Consider the following 6851-nt stretch of genomic DNA (forward strand, 5'->3'; position numbering starts at 1 on the left):
ACACACACATACAGTATAGCACCGGAGGCAGCCAGCTCAATTCACCTGGTAAGGCCAGCCCTGAATGGAATCACAAGTAGTCAGGTGGGACTCACTGTACCTGATCTATACGGTGTTGACCCATATACTCTTTCAGCAGCTTCTATGGGTGTTCAGTACCTCTGAACATCTGCCCAGTAGTGTTCCAGAATCCAATCCTACCTAGGACTGGTTTTGTTTAAATTTTACATATTTATACATCTGAGGAAGGGTGTAACATGGAAACCATGTAAGTATTACTAGAATACAAAAGTGTAAGCCACAAAAATACTTCTTATCGCAAAAATGACATGTTTCTAATGGTGGAGTGATTACCTAGAAAGACACCTGTTTTGAGCTTGGCTTAAAACCAAAACAAGGTAAACTCAAACCAAAGTAAATCAGCATTTGTGGCATTATTGTTCTTCATTGAGTTTCAGGAAATACAGGTCAGAGGCAGCTTATAAAGAGAGAATACATATTAGTGATCCAAATTGAATTTAAGTGTAAATTACTAAAAGTACTATCTCTCCATATGTATTTGCTAATCAGCACCTAGAAATACAAATCATCATCTCAGGTGTGTAAATGGCTAAAAGGTTCTTTGTGGTTTGGATATTTTATTTAACTTATGGTCTAATCCAGAGGCCACTGACTTGACTTTCGCATGACTTCAGTGGGCTTTGACTCAGGCCCTGTTTTTATGATCCATTTTAAGTCTTGTTTGCGATGAATTTTGAAAATCTTACAATCTTGTAATAATTTATAATTGTAATGTTATTTTAAATATTTATAAACTTAATATATCACATTAAGTAGAGAACACGTCTGCAAAATGACCACTTTTTTAGCATTTAAATATAAAACTAAATCAGAAGAAACTGTTACAAAAATCTTTTTCATGGGCTGGCTTACACCCACAATATGTATGGCCAACATTCATTAAATACAGGAGAATCCCAATTTTATGAGCTAATTGGAGATTAAAGACTTCATGGAATCAAAAAATTCACCACAATGAACATCCTTAAAATACAGCCAGTATGGTGCATTCATTACAGCTTGGTGCACTGCACTGCTTTCCCCTGGTCCGTCAAACCACTGCAAACCAATTGCCGATACACTGAAGATACCAGAATGTGAAACTAGGTCAACCTGTTCTTCACGGACATCACTTTAGTTATGTGAATTTCCCCTGTTCCATCAATAAAAGCATTCTTAAGATTGATGTTCATAACACTAAGATCATACAGCTGTTGAAGTAAAAAACAAAACAAAAAACCCAAAACAACCCACAGTAAGTCCAGAAAATAATACCTTTAAAAATCTGTTTAATGCATTTAAGCTCTGATACTCCTGTCACCTATGCTATTTTACACTGGGTTCACTGTAATTATTTCTGTTTTTCACTGGCATGTGAAAGGAATCAGGCCTCAGGTACAATTTGAATTGAAGTCTTCCATTTAATTATAGAACAGGTATTGCACAGGCTCTCCACCCCCACATAACCTCATTACTAGTATGCCTCAGCCTGAGCTGGAGGTCTCACCTGTAAGAGTAATGGGCAGTTCAAGTTTCATGTCAAACCGATACCTCTAAACCCCTAAAAAGCAATGTACTCGAGGGATCTGTACTGGGTCCTGGGCTCTTCATGATCTGGAAAAAGGGGTTATGGCAAGACTGGGCTAAGCTCCCTGGGTTCTGCTCTTCCTGGCAGGGTCTTTGCATGTGCCTCAGAGGCTTGCAGCGTCCCTACCACTGCCGAGAAGGCAAGGGTATCCCGCTCCAAGAGCCCTCTTCATCATTGGCCAGGCCATGGTTTTAGAAGTCAGTCCCTTCAATACTCCGAGGGTACCCCTTTCCTTATTGGCAGCCCACCAGCTAGGAAGAGAGCTGGGGGGAAACCTTCACCCACTCACTTGCTCCAGATTCCGGTCCAGAGCCCTAAGGCTTGACCCTTGCACTACTGAGGAGAAGCCCCTCCCTGGGCCACTTCCCCAACCACTCTTTGGGTACCTCGTCCCTGGTGTCTTGGAACAGGCCCTGTTGGCATGTAGCCTTCTGGGTTTGTCTTCTGCCTCTCCTCACCTCTCCTTTGGTCCATCCCTTTTCTCTTTCCCCCTGCCTTGCCTGAGGGAAGGTTTTTATGGTGTGCCCAGAAGCCTTAACTGGTGGCAGGTGTTGTAATCAGCCTTCCCCCCAGGCTGACTCCAGATGGGCTTCAGGTGTCCTAATGGCTGGGCTGCAGTCGCTGAAAGCCAACTCAGGGAACATAAACCCACATACCCAACTCCTCAGGTGCGTCGAGACTGGCAAGATTTTGCGCAGAAGCGACTGCTTTTGCACAAAAACTTGCCAGCTGTCTATACTGGCCGCTTGAATTTGTGCAAGAGAACTGATATTCTAATGTAAGAATTCAGTGCTTCTTGTGCAAATACTTTCATGCTCCTGCTCAGGGATAAGCCTTCTTTAGCAAGAATACTTGTGCGAGTGGGCCAGTGTAGACAGGCACCTTAATTTTTTGCGCATGAAAGCCCGATGGCTAAAATGGCCATCGGAGCTTTCTTGTGCAAAAGCGCATCTATACTGGGCACAGATGATTTTGCGCAAAAGCATTTTTTGCGCAAAAGCATCCGTGCCAATCTAGATGCTCTTTTGTGGAAATACTTTTAACAGAAAAACTTTTCCATTAAAAGTATTTCTGCAAAATCATGCCAGTCTAGACGCAGCCCTCATGTATCTGCCTTCCTCCAGGCTTTTGTAGCTCCCGGCTCTCGGGCTGCCACAGGATAAACAGTAGGATGGCAACATTTGCAGATGATACAAAATTACTCAAAATAGTTAAGTCCAAAGCAGGCTGCAAAGAACTACAAGAGGATCTCACAATGTTGAGCAAGAATATAACTGATGGAATTCATTGTTGATAAAATCAAAGCAATACACACTGGAAAAATATAATCCCAACTATTCAGACAAAATGATGGGGTCTAAATTAGCTGTTACCACTCACAAAAGTGAGCTTGGAATCACTGGTGACAATTTTCTGAAAACATCTGCTCAATGTGCAGCAGCATTAAAAAAAAAAAAAAGCTAATGTCAGGAACCATTAGGAAAGGGATAGATAATAAGACAGAAATTACAAAGCCACTACATTAATCCATGGTATGCCCACATTTTGAATATTCTATGCAACTCTAGTCACCCCATCTCAGAAAAGATATATTGGAATTCAAAAAAGATATAGCGAAAGGCAACAAAAGTGATTAGGGATATGGAACAACTTTCACATGAATAGATATTAAAAAGACTGAGACTGCTTGCAAAATAGATGACTAACAGGGCATATGATGGAAGTTTATAAAATCATGAATGGTGTGAAGAAAACGAAGAAGAAAGTGTTATTTACCCCTTCACATAATGCAAGAACCTTGGATCAACCTATTAAGTTATTAGGCAGCAGTACAAACACGAGGAAGTACTAATACTTCATACCACACATAGTCAACGTGTGGAACTACTTGCCAGGGGATGTTATGAAGGTCAATATTATAAGTGGGTTTAAAGTTCATGTATATAAGGTCTATCAATGGCTATTAGTCATGATGGTCAGAGATGCAACCCCTAGCTCTGGATGTCCCAAGCCTCCAACTGCCAGAAGCTGGCAGTGAATGACTGAAGCTGGGGTTGTCACATCATTCTATTCTAATCATTCTATCTGACACATCTTGCAATGGCCACTGTTGGAAGACAGGATACTGGGTGGGCTGGACCATGGGTCTGATCCAGTATGGCTGCTCTTATGTTCTCTGCTGGGATTGTCAGTAAGGATCCTATAGACAACATTGTACTTAACAGATTGTATAATGTAATTGTACATATCTAATTTCTGCGTATTTTATATGCTGTACTGCAAATCTGAATGTCTTAATTCAAAACTGTTTTAATTAAAAATAATGTCAATTGCAGGAATATTTCTCTGATACTGAAACCTATCCAGCAGGCATTGTGTAGAGAGTACCAACTGATTCTACATAAGCAACAACACCACCACATTAGTTGACTTCAAATATTAGCAATAGACTGAAATCAAACCTGGGTATTTAGGGCTAAGTGGTTTCATATTCCAATACCAATCCCTTAAAAATCCATCAGTTTCCACACAATTAAGGTAACTGTATGGTACCATCAGAGCATTTAGTGAACAATGTTTAAGGTCTTTTTTACAATGTTTTTAAAAATGTGTTTAAATTTGCTGTTAAAGAAAGTGAGATTAATAGCACTTGCTAGAGCGAGGTTTAGTGTGGATCAGTGCTCTTAAGACTTCCTACATCACACTCCCAATTAACTTTTTGATCGATGATACCTTTTGGCTTGATCCTTCTGTCAGAAAAGAGACATAGAGGCTGTGTCTAGACTGCATCCCTTTTCCGTAAAAGGGATGCAAATTAGACACATCGCAATTGCAAAACGAAGCGGGGATTTAAATCCCCCCCGCTTCATTTGCATAAAAACGGCTGCCGCTTTTTTCCGGCTCGGAGCTTTGCCGGAAAAAAGCGCCGGTCTAGACGCAGATCTTTCAGAAAATAAAACCTTTTCTGAAAGGCCCCTTATTCCTTATTTTAAGAGGAGGCTGGACTTGAGGACTTTTAAATTCTATGGCTCCTCAAATCCCACTAACTCCAATTTCCTTCTTGTAGTCATCTAAAACGTCACTACCACACTGCATGCAATAATTTATTTATCCTCAAAAACATTAAAGGGAGTATATTATAGCTTAGAGAACCATATTCTTAATTATTAAATTAAACAATTATAGTGAACTCTTCATTTTCCCAGAATGCTTTGTGGTAAGCAAGAACATTCATTTTTCTATTTTGCCCTCTGCTTAATGATGTGAAGTTTGATGTTCTATAAGGCTTTCAGTTAACAGTTTACAGAGTTCAGAAAACTATGACCTTGGGAAGCTGATTTTCAAAATTTCAATGTAAAGGCCTTTCTGCTTTCCTTTTTGCCTGAAAATGGTAAGAGACTGAGAAAGTGTACCTTGGCATATGTAGAATATGGCCAAACAAATTTGGTGCCAGTTGGATACTTGACCTTTCATCACTGATTAACATTTAAGCTATTTATTGACTAGGGAATTATTTTTATTCATAGAAATAAAGTATATTACAAGACTTCACTATTACAAATAAGTTGATCTCAGGGTTAGCCAAAGTGCAGGAAGTCAATAATGCTACAACAAACTATCACAAACTCAAAGCTACCAACACCAAACTGAGGGACAATCTGAGCAGTATTTAATGTATATCTCATATATCTTATGCTCATGCAAAGGGGCCAGCTAGAATTCCATGCCTTGTTCTACCCAAGTGCAAGAGGAGAGAAAATAAGCACGGTTGGTGAGAACTTTAGTGCTAGAGCTGGTTGGGAAATATTTTATTTCCCGTGAAAATTTTTGCACATGGAAGACATTTTCCTTCATAAAAATTCACAGAATTTTTGGGGGTTAATTTAAAAATGTCAACCCCCCCTGAAAACTGGAAATTCTTTTGTGGCAATGGTTTTTTTCCTACAATTTATTTTAAAATGATTAAATTTGTGAGAAAATTTCCATTTAATCAAAAACAATTCAATCAACTCTAGTTAATATGTCCTGGGAGCTCTGCTGACTGAGGTGATACTGTCCTGCTCCCTTCCACACAGGCAGTGTTGGGGGATGAGCAATTTGCACAATGGCACAAGGTTCAGCAGTTGAAGTTGATTTCAAGGGAGTGGCAGAAAAAAATGAATTCTTTGTGGTAGAACAGAAACAAAAACAATAAGACTGTTAGTATAGGCTCAATCTCCTGTGCCTCAGAAGACAATCTCTGCTTCATGTTAACATTTATTTTCCCCAGCATTTATGCAGAAGTAAAAGGTGGTAATGCTTTGACAATATTTTACTTTACTGCAGTTACCTTCTGGGCCTACTCTTAATCACAAAGGAAATAAATGACTGCTTGAGGCCCTGTGTTTTTTGGCACCCCTCATGGACTTGGCATTGCCATGCCAACCAAATCTCTCTGGGACTACAATACCTGAGAAGCAAGGCCGGATTCCTCCCCGAGGAGTTTCAGGACCCAACAAAGTGTGATAGTTGGTCCTCTACCATGTAAACAAAACAAACAAAAAACCCCAACAATAATGGGCAAATATAGTACTGATCTATAAAAAGTAGACAGGCCTTATGGGATTAGTCAACTTAACACTGGCACCCACACAGATAATGGAGAAAACAAGAAAGCAATCAATTTGTAAGCATATAGAAGAAAATAAGGTGATAAATTAACAGTCAACATGGACTTGTCATGAACAAATCATGTCAAATCAACCCAGTTTTCTTGTTTGACAGGGTAATGTATCTTGTGGATAGGGAGGAAGCAGTAGATATGATATATCAGAACTTTAGTAAAGCTTTTGATTAGGGCTGTCAAGAGATTAAAAAATAATCACAATAAATCTGTTTAATTGCACTGTTAAACAATAATAGAATACCATTTATTTAAATATTTTGGATGTCTTCTATAATTTCAAATATATTTATTTCAGTTACACACAGAATACAAACTGTACTGTGCTCATTTTATATGATCTCTCTATATAAAAAACTTTTTGCCTTATGGATGACAAAATATTCCTGCCAGGCAACAGAATGACATCATCAACATCAACAGGCTCTCTTAGTAAAGCAAAAGCAGTCAGACAGGGGGTAGGCGAGCACAGTGAGAAGAGGGCACAGCCCTGTTATCTTTATTACACATATTTGCACTGTAAAAAAGAAACAAAGAACT

The 6851-nt window shown here is 39.2% G+C and overlaps 1 long non-coding RNA gene across 1 annotated transcript in view; it reads right to left on the bottom strand.

Annotated features, from left to right (window-relative positions):
- The window catches only part of LOC142830295 (uncharacterized), a 106784-nt gene extending 104670 nt beyond the window's left edge, over window positions 1-2114 (bottom strand). The window contains exon 1 of the long non-coding RNA XR_012905449.1: window positions 2035-2114. This is a non-coding gene — a long non-coding RNA (uncharacterized LOC142830295). The remainder of the gene's footprint in view (window positions 1-2034) is intronic.
- Window positions 2115-6851: the final 4737 nt, after the last annotated feature.

This window comes from Pelodiscus sinensis, chromosome 7 (genome assembly GCF_049634645.1).
Source record: "Pelodiscus sinensis isolate JC-2024 chromosome 7, ASM4963464v1, whole genome shotgun sequence".
NCBI lineage: Eukaryota > Metazoa > Chordata > Testudines > Trionychidae > Pelodiscus > Pelodiscus sinensis.